This window comes from Phacochoerus africanus, chromosome 10 (assembly GCF_016906955.1).
Source record: "Phacochoerus africanus isolate WHEZ1 chromosome 10, ROS_Pafr_v1, whole genome shotgun sequence".
Taxonomy (NCBI): domain Eukaryota; kingdom Metazoa; phylum Chordata; class Mammalia; order Artiodactyla; family Suidae; genus Phacochoerus; species Phacochoerus africanus.
The window spans coordinates 68,682,837-68,702,124 of NC_062553.1; the positions used below are offsets into that span (position 1 = coordinate 68,682,837).

The 19,288-nt window shown below is 38.8% G+C and overlaps 1 protein-coding gene across 1 annotated transcript in view; it reads right to left on the reverse strand.

Annotated features, from left to right (window-relative positions):
- ADAMTS3 (ADAM metallopeptidase with thrombospondin type 1 motif 3) overlaps positions 1 to 19,288 on the reverse strand; it is a 270,429-nt gene that overhangs the window by 153,806 nt on the left and 97,335 nt on the right.

Genomic DNA, 19,288 nt, shown 5'->3' on the forward strand with positions numbered 1-19,288 from the left:
AGCTCACGAGCACCATTTTCAATGGCAAGAATACAATTTTTGAAAATGAATAGGTTTTCTTCCCACGGTTTGGTTATATACATTTAAAATGATTAAGCTACTATAAATATCAATTAGTCATAGGAGGTAAAAATTCATATAGGGTAGGAAGGCAAATATTCATATAAGGTAGAATAAGAGCTTTACATGGGGAAAGAATAAGGAAATTGTACAATCTACATACTTCATCAGACTGTAAAAGAAATGAATTTATATATTCTACTTGGTACTTTATCTCTAAAAAAATCTTATGGGGCACATAAATTCAAGAAACATCTCTGATTTACCACAATAACCCGTTGTGGAGTGGGCGTCCATGCATGTGAAGGATTTCTACGAGAGGAATGATTCCATGGAGCACTCAGTACATAAGTGATTTCTGTCTTGAAATAGCCTCTTTAAGTTTCAGTGGAAACCCCACATTTCTAATTATTAATATAAAGAACTCATATTTGTCCCTTATTCACCTAATTTCATGATTTTACATATTTTTCCTCCTCAAGCTTCATCCTTTTGCATGAACAGGTTATCTTACATTCAATCCCTTCTTTCTGACTCTCTGTCATCTTTTGTTTGTTTAGAAAACACCAGGACTATATTATTCAGGACTTCAGCTAAAGAGAAACAAAGGTTCTGTCTGAAATCTATTCTTCTTTAGGTATCTAAGTCACATTATAGTCAGTTACAGGCCATATTCCCACTGTAAAGGTCATGCATTAATAGGTGGTACTAATTTAAACAGCAGTACCTATATTTGAAAATAACATTGAAGAAATACTGTACTAGTGTAGAACTATAATTATTTTGAAAATATTTATCAGATCTAAGTCAGATTTTTCTTCTGATGCCTTTATTCTCTATTTCCAAAGTTGAGGTCAATGGCTCTCAGGAAATTTTGGCAAAGGGGAGGGAGTGGTTCTCACCCCTTCTGACGGGTGGTCTAAAGGCTGTACCACTGTGAGAAGCAGCACAGACACGAAAGGTAGGTACCCCTTGCCAAACAGCATTTGTTTTCAGCAGATATGCCTAGGACTGTAGCTTTTCTGCTGCATTCAAATCTGTCCCCTCCTTCCCATTCTGTTTTCTCCTACTTGATGTGCTCTACCCCCTCCTCCCCCTGTGTCAGCCTCATAGGGAACTTGGAGAAGCTGTGGTGTCTCCATGAATCATTTCTACACCCACCTAGATGCTGAGCACACACAAACAGGCCTTGAATTTATGTGACCTTGTCTTACAAGGAAACATCACATCAGCTTTTTCATAATGTTTAGTTTTTACCCCCCGCCCCCCGAACAAATGTCTAGCCTTCATTAAAAAGAACATTTGTTTTTTTTATATGGAACGGCAAAAAATGTTTGTATATTTTGGAGATTAAACCCTTGTCAGTTTCTTCATTTGTACATATATAGACATTTCTCCAAAGAAGACATACAGATGGACAAAAAGCACATGAAAAGATGCTCTACATCACTAACTGTTAGAGAAATGCAAATCGAAACTACTAGGAGGTACCAAGTCATACCAGCCAGAATGGCCATCATCAAAAAGTCTATAAACAATAAATGCTGGAGAGGGTGCAGAGAAAAGGAAACCCTTTTACAACTATTGGTTGTAAATTGGTACAACCATTATGGAAAACAGTATGGAGGTTCCTGAAAAAACAAAAACACAACTACTATATGATCCAGCAATCCCAATCCTGGGCACATATCCAAAAGAAACCATAATTTGAAAAGATATACGCACCCCAATATTCACTGCAGCACTATTTACAATAGTCAAGACATGGAAGCAACCTAAACGTCCACTGACAGAGGAATGGATGAAGATGGATAATGTATATATAGCAATATTACTCGGCCATAAAAAAGAATGAAATAATGCCATTTGCAGCAACATGGATGGACCTAGAAACTAAGACACTGAGTGAAGTTTGACAGTTAATGACAAACATCATACGATATCACTTATATGTGGAATCTAGAAAAAAAGAATACAAATGAACTTATTTGCAGAACAGAAACAGACTCACAGACTTTGAAAAATTTATGGTTACCAAAGGGGAAAGGTTGGGGGGTGGAAGGGGTGGACTGGGGGTTTGGGAATGGCATATGCACACTGAGATGTTTAGAATGATTGACCAACAGGGACCTTCTGTATAGCACAGAGAACTCCACCCAGTATTCTGTAATAATCTATGTGGGAAAAGAATCTGAAAGAGAATGGATGTGTGTACATGTATAACTGAATCACTGTTGTAAAGCAGAAATTACAACCTTGTAAATCAACTATGCTTCAATAAAACCTTAAAAATATAAAATAAAATAAAATAAAATAAAATAGGAGTTCCTGTCGTGGCACAATAGGAACAAATCTGACTAGGAACCATGAGGTTGTAGGTCGATACCTGGCCTCACACAGTGGGTTAAAGATCTGGCGTTGCCATGAGCTGTGGTGTAGGTCAAAGATGCAGCTTGAATCCCACGTTGCTGTGGCTCTGGCATAGACCAGCAGCTGTAGCTCTGATTAGACCCTTAGCCTGGGAACCTCCATATGCTGTGAGTGTGGCCCTAAAAAGAAGACAAAAATAAATAAATAAAATAAAATAAAATAAAGGGAGATCATATTTAAAAAAAAAAAAGAAAGAACAGAGATGAGTTCCCCTTGTGGTACAACAGGTTAAGGATCTGGCATTGTCTCTGCAGCTGCTTGGGTCACTGCTGAGGCGTAGGTTGGATCCTTGGCCTAGCCTGGCTGGGCACATAGATGGTAGAATAAGACCTTGAAAATTGTACAATTTATATATTTCATTAAACTGTAAAAAAAGTACATTATATATTTACTTAGTGTTTTATCTCTAAAAATATCTTATGGGGCACATAAATTCAAGAAACAATTTACCATAATAATTCATTGTGGAGGGACTCTCCATGCATGTGAAGGATTATGGCGTGGATCGCTGGCCTGGAACTTCCATGTGCTGCGTATGCAGCCAAAAATAAAGAAAAAAGAAAAAAAAAAAAAGAACATTGAGCTGGTGGGCCTTTAATAGCAATGCTGATCTTCTAGACACAATTCCAATATTTGGAGTTTTTTCTCATCTGGTCAATTATACTTCTCCTATTCTTGTACTGCCAAATGCAGTGTTTTCCACAAGTGGCCTAATTAGATCTCTACCTTTCAGAGTTGTTCCTATTGCCAATGGAGTCATCTCCTCTACATTTTCCAGCATTTTCTCATGCTTTTCCATTGTCATTTTAATCTCTTTAGCATTAGTGTCATATTCTCATATCTATTCTTACCAGTAATTTCAACCTCACTATTTTGCCCTCCTCAGGAATGGATGGGTAAATAATATTCATAAAACACATCCAAACTAGGCACAAACACAATGAGCACATAACCAGTTAACTAACAGTAGCAAGTCCAAGGCTGAAATGTCCAGCCGCTCATGCTAATGCCATCTGTTGGTGGGAAGCAGTATTAACCAGCTTCATCATGGAAAACAGGTCTGTGGATATACATCTAAGATTACACATTGAAGGTTATCAATATTCATCTTCATTCCGGTCTTTTCTTGGCCCCCAAATCCATTCAGTCACAGATTTCTGTAAAGTCTCTTACATTCTTCTCCCATCGTTCTATTTCCACGGCCACTTCCTTAGTTACAGACTTCATCATTGTTCATCTGGACTACAGAAGCTGCCTCCCATCGTGAGAATTTCCCTAAACCATAATGACTCCCCCAGATGAGTGCCTAACTCTGGGTGGAAATAGTGCTCAATGACGCAGCCAGCAACCTCTGAGCAATGGGCAGTGGCTACCACAGACAATTGAAAGTCATGGAGAGGGTGGTAATAGCCCACATGCCATTAAAAAACATTTCCACATACTTTCTATTGCAAAATTTAAATCCCAAGCCCCATGATGTTACATCGCTTATGAGTCCACAGGTAAAATATAACACAGCCAATCCTTGCCCTTAGAAGGCAAGGAAATTTAAATCACATTAAGAGGCAATATCAATGGCAAGGCAAAAGTTGGGCCACGTGACTTCTGATAACTCCATGAACAGGAAATCTGAGCACCTACCCTTTTATTCATCATTTTAAGCAAAGTTTAATGGAAAAAGGTACCTAACCCAATTTTACTACAGTAAAATTAAAAAAAAAAAATTTCTCAAAGACATAGTTCATTTACCCTCTAGTTGAGGGCAATCTAATCAAATAAATACAATATATGCCAATATTCAATGAGGTAAGTAATGGAAAGTCTAGAAAGTAAGTGATATGATAGTTGAAAGTCAAATCAGGTTAGATTCTTTTCCCTTAAGATTACTGCACAAGCAAACTGTCAACAGGAGCTGTTGATTTCCTATCCACAATTATCTAAACTCTATTTCAACTGAAATCTCTCTAGTCAGCATGGGAATTTCACTTGGGCCACTGCTGGAGTTCACACCGTCTCACATTTCCACATAGCACAGTGGGCAAAATTGCTTTTTCAAATTATCATATCATTTCAGACAAACTAGAATGTGGTAACAAGTGGACTAAACACACAATGGCTCACAAGACCAGGTGCCTCTTTCTTGCTCACATAAGAGCTCAGGATAGTTCTAGCTCAGCTAGGAAGGGGTTCTGCTCCACACAGTGTTGCAGGTGCCCAGCCTGACAGTGGCTCTGCCATTTCAATACAGGCTCTCACGTCTGCCCAGTTAAAGGGGAAGGCATGAGGAAGCCCACGTGGGAGATTTTATGAGCTAGCCCTGGATGTCTTCACCATGACCACTTACTTCCATGGAGAGCATTGAGTCATATGGCTGGCTCATGGCCAACTGCAAAGAGAATCCGGAAGTAGAATCTGACTGTGTATCCAGGGAGAAGAGACAAATAGATTTGATGAACAGATGGCAGTCTCAACCTCAAATGAGATCATGCCACTCTTTTTGCTTGAAACACTTCAGTTGTTTCCACTGCACTTAAAACCACAGCCTTCACCATGGCCTTCAAGGCCTGTATCATCTGGTCCTGCCTGTCAACATCAAGCATTGCCACTGTCACCCTACTTACTACATCCCAGCCTGTGGGGCATTTGTTTAGCACTGTTTTTCTTTTGATATTCCTGTAGCTCTTTATAGTCTCAAGCCTTTGAAATACTTAGAAAGCTCCTCTCCCACCATGCCATACCTCCCTTAGCTGGCTACTGTTTTATTCTCCATGTATCAGGTTTTTTTTTTTGTTTTTTTGTTTTTTTGGTTTTTTGTCCCTTTGCCATTTCTAGGGTCGCTCCCGTGGCACATGGAGGTTCCCAGGTTAGGGATCGAATCGGAGCTGTAGCCTCCGGCCTACGCCAGGGCCACAGCAACGCGGGATCCGAGCCGCGTCTGCAACCTACACCACAGCTCACAGCAACGACAGATCCTTAACCCACTGAGCAAGGGCAGGGATCGAACCCGCAACCTCATGGTTCCTAGTCGGATTCGTCAACCACTGCGCCACGGCAGGAACTCCCCTGTATCAGCTTTGCTAGAAATGATTTTCTGGCTCCCTCACCCCCACACAGATTAGATGCTCCATAGAAATTAGGGCCATTGTAGCCGATCACTCCTACTCAGAGCAGCATGTTTTCCCTCATGGCCCTTAACATAAATCCCGGGTTAAGCGTATAAGTTCCCGTCTCTTTCGTGGCACTAACTGCTGAGGTGGACTTGTATGTCTTAATTCACCTTTGTCTCCTAAAGCACCAGCACAACTGCTGCACAAAATATGCCTTCAGCATATTTTCTGATGAAAAATGACATGAATGAATGGTACAAGGGAGGGATAAAGCATTTTTAGAGACATGTGGAAGTCTTCAAAAGGTGGGAGGATGGCCATGCTGGTGGTGTGAGAGGAGGCATTAGAAGTGGGACGGGTTGAATAAAGGTGGGACGTGCCGAAGCCTGAGACCTGTGTGAGGACAGGGGGTAACCTGCTGGTCAGAGCAGGGTCTGTGCAGGTGGTTCTGGGAACAAAGTAGGGAGGACTTGTGTCACCTCATGTCGGAATGTTAATCTGTAGAATGGAGAACAATGACAAGAAGGATGGTTGATCAGATGGACCAAAACAAAGCATTGTTTTACGATTTATCTGATGTTTGAGTTCTAGGTGGAAGAAAGACTAGAAAACAAGCAATCACAAAGCTAAAATAAAATTTCAGGTGGCAGAGGTGGCAAATGGGAAGAGAAAGAGAAAGAAAAAAAGGAACGAATTCAAGAGTGATAACAAGAAAAAGTAAATAACGTATGATATACCTTATGTGTGGAATCTAAAATAAGGCACAGATGATCCTATCTACAAAACAGAAACAGATCATGGCCAAGGTGAGCAGACATGTGGTTCCCAGGAGAGGGTGGGGGAGGGAGTGGATGGGTGGGGAGTTCAGGGGTTTTGGATACAAATTGTTATACATGGAATGGATGGGCAATGGGGCCCTACTGCACAGCACTGGGAACTGAGTGTGATTGGGTCACTTCGCTGTACAATAGAAACTGAAGAAACATTGTAAATCAACTATAATCTTTAAAACATAAAAAAAAAGAAAAAGTAAATATTTGGTCACCTATTAAAATATAAACTCCTCTGCCCAAAACCTCTAAGGGCTCCCCTTCTATAGTAATTAATAACCACAATTAGTAGGGGGAGGGGGAGGCACCTGGCCTTCCTTGCTCTCAGCATCATCACTACCTGGGCCTCATCTCTTTCCTCTTGCCCTTGTCTCTCCATGTCAGTCACAGTGGACTCCTGGCTGATCCCTGACACCAAGCACGTGCCCCCGTTAAGGCCATTGCCATGGAAAAGCACTTGCCACTTGAATGTTCCTTTCCTGGAATCTTCTTCTCCCAGATTCCACATCCCCCTAACTCTTTCACCTCCTAAAGTCCTTGTCTAACTGAACACACCCTGACTACTCACCTGGAACCCTCAGCTTTCATACTCTGCTCCACCTTTTCCATTGCACTCCCTGCTTTCTGACATTCTAGATAACTACTGACCATGCTCACTGTTCACTGTTGCTTTCCCAACACTCTCCCACTGCTCAGGAATTACTTTACTCTGGCCAGCATGGATCCCAAGGGCCTAAAATACTGCCTGGCACAAACTAGATACTCGATAAATATTTGCTGAATGACAAAATGAGCAGTCAAGAATAAGGAAGAGAGTGAAGTGCAATCCAAGATGACGCCTAAACCTCGAAGTGGGGTGCCTGGGAAATTAATGCTTTCATTCACAGAAACAGAAAAGCTAAAAGGAAAAACTGATTGGAAAGGCAGGAAGATTAGTTTATTAAGCATATTCACTTGAGAAGGTGGTGAAAATGCCCAACATGCAGAGAAGAGATGGAGAATTATTATTCAGAAAAATTACCACAGCCACAAACATTGGAAATGGGATCTATCTCCTCATAGGCAATAGCTAAAACTGTTGAAAAAAAATGAATAAGAAAAGTTCTTAAAGAGTTTGAGGGAGAGCCAGTGGAGAATCTTGAGAAATGCTCCCCCCCCCCCAAAAAAAAAAGAACCTTTGGATATGACTATACAGGAAATTCCTAAGATCTGAACTCAGGATCATGGTCTACAAGGCCCTACATAACCTGAAATTGTCTATTTTTCTGGCTTCTCCTAACACTTTAGACCTTGCTCTTTCTGCTCTAGTCCCATGGTCCGCAGCCCCACAAGCACTATCCCAACCTGCATAAATGAGTTTTCCCTTCCCTCTCTAGCTCAGCCCATTACCTCCACTATTGTTACTCCTCTGGAACATAAACTCCATCAAGCATAGACTGCCAGATTCACTCTGTATCCCAGAACAGTTCCTGGTTCAAAGTAGGTACCTAATATTTAAAGGAGAGTGGGAGAGCAAACTCATGTAAGGTATGGACCAGTGAAAATAAAACAACTTAAAAGGAAGTTGAAAAGGAATGTCAAAGAGAGATGGGAGGTAAACAGAGTAGAGTATGACAGGCATCTAAATAGGAAAGAGTTTCACCAAAGCAAAAGTAGCTGCAGTGGAGAAAACACAAAGAATGAAGACGGTGAAAAGGAAACTAGACAAAGTGTCTAATTAGACTAATGGGGGCTGAAGAGCATTACAATGAGTTATGGAAAGAGCAGGTGGTAAAGCCACATATATTTCAGATCCTAGACTATTCAGAGCCATTAAAAGTAGCTCTTCCCAACACACTATAATGATCTTTCTCCCTCAGTAGCTACCAAAAATGGAGTGACTTTTTAAAAAAAGTACTCACGTTTTTTTTTACAATCCAAGTGCCCACTAACAGACAAGTGCTTAAGAGGATGGGGTGTATGTGTTTTATATATATGTACATAAAATACACATACATGCATATATAGGAGAATACTATTCAGCCATAAAAAGAATGAAATACTGCCATTTGCAGTAACGTGGATGGGCCTAGAGAATATTAGGCTTAGTGAAATAAGTTAGAGAAAGATAAATGCTATATGATATCACTTATATGTGGAATATAAAACAAGTGAATCTGGAGTTCCCATTGTGGCTCAGTGGTTAACAAATCTGACTAGTAACCACGAGGTTATGGGTTCAATCCCTGGCCTTGCTCAGTGGGTTAAGGATCTGGCATTGCTGTGAGCTGTGGCATAGGTCGAAGACGCGGCTCGGATCCCATGTGGCTGTGGCTCTGGCGTAGGCCGGGGGCTACAGCTCCGATGAGACCCCTAGCTGGGAACCTCCATATACCATGGGTGCGGCCCCAGAAAGACAAAAAAAAAAAAAAAAGAATCTATATGCAAAACAGAAACAGACTTGTAGACATAGAAAAAACGTTTGGTTACCAAAGGGGAAGAGGAAAGGAAGGGGGGACAAGTTAGAGTCATGGGATTGACAAACTATTATACATAAAATAGATAAGAATTTAATCTATAGCACAGGGAATTGTGCTCCGTGTCTGTAACCTATAATGGAATATAACTGAATAACTTTGGTATAACATGAAACTAACACAATATAGTAAATCAACCATATGTCCATTAAAAGGAAAAAAAGCTATCTTGCCCCAGGCAAAAAATCACCAATACTATCAGTTAAGTGGTAAAGGCTCTTTTATCCACTAAGATACTGACTTAGGTAATCATGCATTCAACGAATATTTGTGGAAACTCAGAAGCCATGCATTTTCACACCCTAATATTAAATAACTCACTCCTGCTCTTAGGTCCCCCACAATTTTAAAGGAATAAAACCCAATATGGATAAAATAAAAAATTCTCAGACCATGACATTCCAAGTGTTGGCATTATTTATAATGCTGTCAGAAATTTACAACTTTTAAATTATAACTTAGAAGAAATATTTAGAAATGTCACACACAAGATTACATATGGTCTTAAAGGATTCTGTTTAAACAGATGCACTCATTTCTAATCCATATTTAATGTTATTTAATTGATGTATGGTATTAAGACAGTATTTCATATATTTCTCCTTATGACACAAAGCCCTCCATACTTACCATTCTATGCTCCCATGTAACGATACAGAAAATACTTATGGTATGTCTCAAATTATTTTCCAAAATTTAACACATAGTAACTTTTAAAATAGTTACTATGTTAAATACTATATTAAGCTCATCATATTAAACTTATTATATTTTAAGTCTTCATGCAGCTTCTTCGACATCAATTTATAGGGGATATTTACAAAGCAATGATCTCTGCTAAAGAGTCACCTGCGTAATTTCCCTCTCATCTGGTCAACTCTTCCAGCTACATCACTCAGTTTAAACACTGCCAAGAATCCAGAATTAAGCCAAATAGCTTCTGAGAATGGAAACAGCTATCACACAAGCCACCCTCCATACCTACTAAGGAGGGCTCCTTACAGTCATATTTGACACCCAGTTCTGGTTTATTGACCAGGTGAGGTGGTTTCCTAATCCTCATCAAAATGCAAATGGAAAGCAAGAAAGGGGAGTGGTGTCCAAGGAGCTTTGGATGAGATAATTTCTATGAATGCCCTTTGTAAAGCATAAAGCCCACCACAAATGTAAAACTCCAGGCTTCAGATGTCGACAGTAATAAACAGCAGTCACTAAGAAAATTGTGTTCAATTTAATTTAAATAAAAATAAGTATAAATGACATTTTCAAAAGGTTTACCAATGTTTTTTGAAAATTCTGGGACAGAAGTCTTATGCTATGTGAATGTTCTATTTTTAACTGTGACGCCTAAATGATGTTTTACTGTAGTAATTCTCAAATCTATTAAGGAAGGAGAGGAGAAATAGGGTTTTTTTTTAGAATACCAGAAAAAATGTGCCAAATAATGCAACCCATAATTGAAGCTGAAGCTAACTAAATATTCATTATTTTGTGCTAAATTGGTTACCGTCTTATACTAGGTCGTAAGATACAAAGGCAGTAACAAATTTTAAATGTCTAGTTTAAGTGCTAATTAAACTTGTTTAATTAAACTTAGTCAAGTTTTAAATATCTAGAAGGACACAGAGAAACTTTTCTATTAATGCTGTGTATGTAAGAGAGAATAAATGTAAATATAATATTCAAGAAAAATCATCATTGCACCTTAGTGGTACAACAACTCCCTCTTAGCTCACTAAGGTTCATAAAAAAAACATTTTGATTTGAATTTCTCTAATAATCAGTGATGTTGGGCATTGTTTCATGTGCTTGTTGGCCATCTGTATATCTTCCTTGGAGAAATGTCTATTCAGGTCTTTTGCCCATTTTTCAATTGGGTTGTTGGCTTTTTTGCTGTTGAGTTGTATAAGTTGCTTGTATATTTTAGAGATTAAGCCCTTGTCAGTTGCATCATTTGAAACTAGAGATAACCACTTCACACCAGTCATAATGGCCATCATTAATAAGTCCAAAATAACAAATGCTGGAGGGGGCGGGGAGAAAAGGGAACCCTCCTGCACTGTTGGTGGGAATGTAAACTGGTACAGCCACTATGGAGAACAGTATGGAGGAAATCTATACATAGAACTACCATACGACCCACCAGTCCCATTCTTGGGCATATATCTGGACAAAACTTTCCTTAAAAAATACACATGCACCCACATGTTCATTGCAGCACTATGCACAAAAGCCAAGACATGGAAACAACCAAAATGTCCATCAACAGATGATTGCATTAAGACGATGTGGTATATATACACAATGGAATATGACTCAGCCGTAAGAAAGAATGAAATAATGCCATCTGCAGCAACATGGATGGAACTAGAGATTCTCATCCTGAGTGAAATAAGGCAGAAATAGAAAGACAAATACCATATGATATCACTTATATCTGGAATCTAATATATGGCACAAAGGAACCTTTCTACAGAAAAGAAAATCATGGACTTGGAGAATAGACTTGTGGTTGCCAAGGGGGAGGGGGAGGGAGTGGGATGGATTGGGAGCTTGGAGTTAACAGATACAGACTATTGCCCTTGGAAGGGATTAGCAATGAGATCCTGCTGTGTAGCACTGGGAACTATGTCTAGTCACTTATGATGGAGCATGATAATGTGAGAAAAAAGAATGTATACCTGTATGTGTAACATGGTCACAATGCTGTACAGTAGGGAAAAAAAAGGTAAAAAAAAGAAAAAAGATTAAGCTAAAAAACATTTTGAGAATCACCATCTTACTCCACTGCGGCTGCCAACATTTATTCTATCATTGTATCAATAACACACCTTGCCTAGTTCCATCTTGTCATTAGAATGGACAGATGTTATTATATGAATATGATTTCCATATTTCCCCTAAATTTCAGGGAGTATTTCAGTGACATCCCCAAAATTTCTACAGAGAAAGCATTAGGGAAGGCAAAATATTGGAAAGGGGCTGGAAAATAGAATGAGGAGAATTGACAAAGTTGTATTTATTAACCAAAGTCACTATTTCTTTATTTACATAAGGAAGCTTAATCATTTGGGTTGCATTTGGATAGAGTTTATGAAGATTAGGACATAGCTAAAATATCCCCCAAGCCATGTCACTGATTTCCATAAAGCCTTCTCTTATTCCAAAGCCAAAAGTAATTTTCACACTTTTTGGACTCCCAGCATTTTATCTATATTTCTATGGTACTTATCACTGTCAATCTTTTATTATGATTATCTATATCAACTGTGCAAGTGTCTGGAAAGTAAGATTTGTTGAGTAAAATGTCAGCTGAAATTAAATATAAATGTAATCAAATTCAACAGTTATCTTTGGGTTTGGCTGGCATTTTATTCAAGAATGATCCTTCTGGATGACTTCTAAATCTCAACAGCATCTACTATGATCCATAGATAACTAACGACATTAAATGTATATTTGTAGATTCCTCTCTATGAAGGGAATAAATGGGCCCTCCAGTCCGGCAGGTTTTATGGTTGGAGTTCTAATTTAAAAAAAAAAAAAAAAAAGGATATTCCATTTGACTCAATCTTGACTCGATTCATTGATCTTAATTCAACTAATTGCTAAAGCAAATGGGTCTAACCATAATCAGAGATATTAGACATCACCATTCCAGTTTCTTAATTAGACAGTGTAACCTCCAACCCTCTGCCTGCTGCCTGATTCTTATCAAAATCTAGGTTACAAGAAACAAAATTCTAGGAAGATTTCCTCAAGGCTAAAGTGTTGTCTATATATCCAATATAATTGCTTTATTTTCTCTCATCTCCATGACCAGCCTCAGCCTCCATGAAGCCAGGCCACCATTGCTTGAGCTCCTAATAAGACTGTTTTCGTTCAACTACGTAAAGCACTTAAATACCATCCTGTGATGAAGGACATTTCACAAAAGAGCCTGGGAAGCTCATTATTGTAACAGCAGTTTGATTGTTGTTGAGGACCTCTCTCCAGAGAGGAGAAAAAACTCTCAGGTTTTAGTAATAGGATCAGTTTTGCTTCACCTGAGAAACTGGCTCATTTTTATTTTTTAAGCACTTTATATCATGTAATCAATCAATATCCATGAGGAAGCGCAGAGTAAAACTTGTATTCTACCTTTAAGACAATCTTGAGTCATAAAACTGAAGATACTGAACTTTTCTCAGACATTACTTTTCCTTCTCGTTTCCCCTCCTATTTTCAATATTTTATTGTGTGAATGCATATAAACTGGTCCATATCTTTCTCATATTGAAGGAGGTAGATACTTGTTGAGTTAAATTACAAGCCCTATGCACTTCGAGCTAAAACTAAGACATTACGGTTTAATTTGAAACAAGAAAGCATATTGTTCTAGAAGTATATAAATTACAGGATTAAATAAATTAATGTTTAGCAGTATTCGATATTTCACAAATATCTAAATATTCCTGAAAAAGTTGAGGACAAATTATTTTTATCATTTTTGAGCAAAATTTGACAGTTTTGAACTCTAAAATTTTGTTTTCCTTGAATTTCTTAATGACATGGTATAAAATATAAAAATATTAATATCAATATATTTATTTTTCATTTGGGTGTTGATTTTATGTAGCTGAGGATTCCATCTATATTAATAAATACTTATGCCAAGATATAACCTCAATAATCTTGACAGGGACTTATGTGAACCAAAAACAGAATGTTTTCTGTTATTATTTCCTCTCGTTGTTTTGTAAAACATAAGCAAACCTAATAAATAATAGCATCAAAAACAACAACAAAAAACAGAATCAAAGTGGCCAATAAGAGAAGAATAAAAGACAAACAAAATTTTTTTTTTGTCTTTTTGTCTTTTTAGGGCTGTACCCACAGTACATGGAGGTTCCCAGGCTAGGGGTATAACTGGAGCTGTTGCTGCCTGCCGACGCCAGAACCACAGCAACACCAGATTCAAGCCATGTCTGCAACCTATACCACAGCTCACGGCAATGCCAGATCCTTAACCACTGAGTGAGGCCAGGGATCGAACCAGCAACCTCATGGTTCCTAGTCAGATTCATTTCCGCTGCACCAAGATGGGAACTCCACAAATTTTTAAGGAAGGAAAGAAGAGAAGAAAAGTTAGTCCAACCAAGCTTTAAGCTCCAAGATCAGCAAAATGAGAGAATGAGCATGTGTCAGAGACAGACCGACAGAATAGGAACTTCTAAGGATTCTGTGTGCCTTTCACTATACAGGAAAAATCCATGTTAGGCCCTTCTTCACCTCCAGTATGATATGTGCCTAGTACAGATGGGCCTCAATTCATGATAAATTTGTTGCTAAATATTTATAAAGGTAAAATATCCAAAAATGTTAAGGCACAGAAGATACAGTTGATTATCTTTCTTTTGTGAAGGGAAGCAGAAAATTGAATAACTGAAATTGTGCAATACTCTTAAGTACTTCTTGCAATTTAAAAGTCAGTTTAATGATTGAACAACCTAAAAAGAACCCACGTGCACTGTGGCTTACCCATAGCTACTGTGCTTGGACAATCGCCAAGGGAAAGATGGATACAAATGTGAGGAAGAGGAAGAAGGTGATGAAGGAGACTGAGTCTGCAAATGGATGGAGGAGATTCAGAAAGTCTTAAAAAACCTACACTAATTTTCAGAAAATCTTAAAAAACCTCTACTAAAATGATTTTCATAAGCGCTTGATATTTATGGCACTAAATGGCATATTAAAAATGTTATTCGGAGTTCCCGTCGTGGTGCAGTGGTTAACGAATCTGACTAGGAACCATGAGGTTGCGGGTTCGGTCCCTGACCTTGCTCAGTGGGTTAACGATCCGGTGTTGCATGAGCTGTGGTGTAGGTTGCAGACGCGGCTCGGATCCCGCGTTGCTGTGGCTCTGGCGTAGGCCGGTGGCTACAGCTCAGATTCAACCCCTAGCCTGGGAACCTCCATGTGCCATGGGAGCGGCCCAGGAAATAGCAACAACAACAACAACAACAAAAGACAAAAAAAAAATGTTATTCATTTAAAGAAAATGTTGGTTCCTTTTCATAAAGAGAATAAATCACCCCTAGGGTATCTGATTTGATTTTTCATATTGAATTTTTTATATAAAGACATTTCATCTAGTAATTTCCCAGAGTCGCAATGAGGCAACTAAGGGCATACAAAAATCACCAAGAAAAACCTTACCTGACTAGTAGGATCAAAGATTGCAAATATTCATTTTATTAAAATGATCAGTTCAGAAAACCAATGGATCCCTTCTGATGAAATGTTTAGGACTTCTATCCCTAACTGCTAGACTTAAAGATACAACAAACCTATCTCATCTTTTTTTTTTTTTTTAATTTTTTTGCCATTTCTTGGGCTGCTCTCATGGCATATGGAGGTTCCCAGGCTAGAGGTCTAATCAGAGCCGTTGTTGCCCGCCGCCGGAGCCACAGTAACACCAGATCCGAGCCACATCTGCAACCTACACCACAGCTCATGGCAATGTTGGATCCTTAACCCACTGAGCAAGGCCAGGGAGGGATCAAACCCACAACCTCATGGTTCCTAGTCGGATTTGTTAAGCACTGCACTACAACAGGAACTCCAAAACCTATCTCATCTTAGCCTAAAGGAGGAATACTGCTTAATTCACACAAGATTTGGGTTCTGATCAGAGTCTGGCAACTAACTAGTATGACTTTTTAAAAAGTCACTTAAGTTCTTTGGCACTCAGTTTCATAATCTAAAAAATTACAAGAGTTTTACTAGATTAATCACTAATATGACTTCTAATTAAATTATCTTCCAATAGTAGACCTCCCATAAAAGACATATATTTGAAAAGTTGACCCCTGACAATCTCTCAGGATCCTCTTATTCTCATGATAAATAACTTGAAACACGATGATAAGATGAATGTAAAGTAGGTCGCACACTTTAGTATGCCAAGGAAATTAGGTCTCAACCTCAGAGATTTTTCCATGTTTCAAATCCAGAGAGCCTGATTCAAAAGGACTGGGATGGGGATCAGAAATCTGCAATTTTAACAAGCACTTAAAAAAAAAAAATGCCGCAAACAGTAGCAGTCTGGAAATCATAGTTTGAGGAAAACTTCTTAAAGAATAATGTGCCAATCAAAATGAATCTGGGGATATTTACTCCTTTCCTCTAAAACAAATTTTAAGAAGTTGATTACTTAAAGGAAACATGAATAAATGCAATCTATGAATTGAACTCCATGTAACAATTAAAATACATAAATTGTCTACCAAAGATATTATAAAACATGTATACATTTCTTAGGTTTTTAAGAGTTTGCCCAATGAGTCAGGCTATTTTAAATTAACAGTTATAAGGAAAATTAAAAATTGTAATCTTGAAAAAGATCGATATATGTATATGCATATATATATATATATGACAGAATCACTTTGTTGTACAGTAGAAATTATCACAACCTTGTAAATCAACTATACTTCAATAAAACTTTAAAAATCATATTTTTTCATTTAGTAGAAAATAGATATCTACTAATAGTCAGCTGTCACAGGAAAGAAAAAGCTTTACAAATTCCAACAATTAAAAAACAGTTTAAGGGGAATGTAAAATCCAAAAGAACTGAACTTTTTGTTTGTTTGGCCATCCCATGGCATATGGAGTTCCCCAGCCAGGGATGAGATCCAAGCGGCAGTTGCAACCTATCCCCTACCTGCAGCAACACTGGATCCTTAACCCATTAGGCTGGGCTGGGGATCCAGCCTGAGTCCCAGTGCTCCAGAGACCCTGCCCATCCCACTGAGTCACAGCAGGAACTGTGATCCTAACTTCTTTTTTTTGGCCACCCATTGGCATATGGAGCTCCCAGGCCAGGGATCAGATCCTAGCCATAGCTGTGAACTAAACCATAGTTGTGGCAATGCCAGATTTCTAATCCACTGTGCCAGGCTAGGGATTGAACCCACATCCCAAAGATCTCAAGATGCTGCTGATCCCATTGTGCCATAGCAGGAGCTCCTGAACCTTTTTGATATTAGATATTATTCAAAATGCATTATAACATTATAATACATAACAAAGTATATAAACATTCCAAACCTTCTGAGTCAAGGACATTAATGACTAATAATTATTATAGCTAAGCGTATTCATTCTACTACATTTGAAGATTCATAGTGAAGATATATTTGCTGTTCCTAAAAGACAAGCTAGATCACAATTAACATGACTGGGGTTAAAATTTATAATGACAGGTATAATTTAAAGAATAGAAATTCTGCTTGCAAATAGGAATTCAATCCAGATCAATTCAACTATTCTTTCAGCACTTGCCATTTTTCTGCCATTAGGTGGATCTTGGCAGCTGGCATCACGGTCCATGTCTCATAGGGCAGTGTTTCTCACACTTTAAAGTGTAAATGAATCACCTTTAGATCTTGTCAATGCAGATTCTGATTCAGTGGTCTGAGATTCTATATTTCGAATAAACTCCCAAGTGATATGGATGTTTCTGATCCCTGGATGATATTTTGTGTAACGAGGCCTCAGGGCATTTCAACCTCATTGAGTTAAACAGAAAAAAATCCCACGCATTCTACATAGGTCAACGTAGGGATGTTATTTTCCAAAGATGGCCCATGACACAGTCTCCTATTCCACATCATTTTCCTCAGTATGACCTTGCCACTCCCTCAAGAGGAAGACTTTATTCATTCTCCCCTTGAACCCAGGCCAGCTTTTGTGATTCATTTGTAATGAAAAAGATGTGGTAGAGGCATCATTGTTCTTAGCCTAGTTTGGAAGAGGCCTTGAAGTTTCTGCCTTGGTCTCATGGAACACTCTCTTACCAGATGCTTCCTCTCGGATCCACTATAAGAGGCCCAAGCCATATGAAGAGGCCATGTGTGAGGACCTTAGTAACAATCCAAGCTTTTGAAACGCTCAGCTTGGTCACCAGATGTGTGAATGAAGAAGCCTCCATATAGTCCCAACACTCTGCCATTCAAATCACTCCCATTCTTTTGAGCATTCTCAGATGGGGACCTAGACATTCTAGAGCAAAGATAAATCATCCACACATGCCCCCTCTGAATTCCTGCCACACAAAAATCCATGAACATAATAAAACAGCTGTTGTTTGACAGCCAAGATTGGGTGGCTTGTTATATGACAATGGAAAACAAAGAATGGAATCAGAGCTAAGGTAGAAAAAGAATACGCAGTGAATGAAAGCAAATGCGTGATCCTTACATACTCTTTTTAATTGTTTAGACAAAGTTGTGTAGCTAAGAGAGGGAAGGTCTGGGGATAGTGACAAAGCTTCCAAAACTGCTAGGAGAACTCAGAGAGAAGTCTGGCTGGAACAGAAGGTGAGTGCTGAGATAAGGCAAGAAATTACAACAGCAAAGGAACTTGGAAGGCATCGGTAACAAACGAGATGGAATCATGAGAATTCAAAATGGAATAGGAACTGTTAAGACTGTTAGGCTGTTTCTGGTTCCATCAATGGAGCCTCTTTCACTGGACTAGCTAGAATATCCATAAGGAAAACATAAATCAAACCAGAGAGAACAAAGGAAAGTTGCAAACAGAGAAATGAAATTATACAAATAGAACACCCAGTGGGCATAAAAAAGAATGCAAAAAAAAAAAGAATTATGGCACAATGGCTAAAATGGCTCATTCACCATTGTAGAAACCCAGATATAGTGAAGATTATAGCAAAGTCCCAGCCAATAAAGCTTAAAATGCTAGTGAAGGCAATAAATAAGTAAGTAAATGATATCCTTTCATGGAGTGATAAGTATCATAAAGAAAATAAAGCAGGATAAAAGGACAGAGTTATTTGGGGGAGGAGAAGTGGGAGAGATCTGCAACATCTGTATATCCTGAATATAGTCAAGAGTCTACAGAGATCACGTAGTAATGAGAGAAAAGGGTGCAAGTTATGGGTAAAGTTACCAACAGATGAGAAGCCCCAGACAGCTTCCTAACCACAGTCCAGCAGGTGCTCCGGTCAGAAGGTTGTGTGAGTCATTCTTGATCCTTCTGAGGCAGAAGCTGCTGGTCCTCACCAGTATCTGTGTTTTCCTCTTCTTTCTAAGCATTCAGAACTACAATTCACAGCATGCCCTACATCGAGGTGTGTCCAGATACTAGCCAATGGAATATGGGTGGAGGTGACATATGTGGCTTCTCAGACTGGCCCAGAAATTCCTCATGTCAGTAGATGGGAGAAAAGTCAGGTGTTCGTCTCTATTTTCCCTCCACACCACACCCCGTTCATCTGAGAGCAGAGGTGTCTAGTCCCCTCAAGTACCCCTTTCATGGCCCCAGCTTTAATATCATT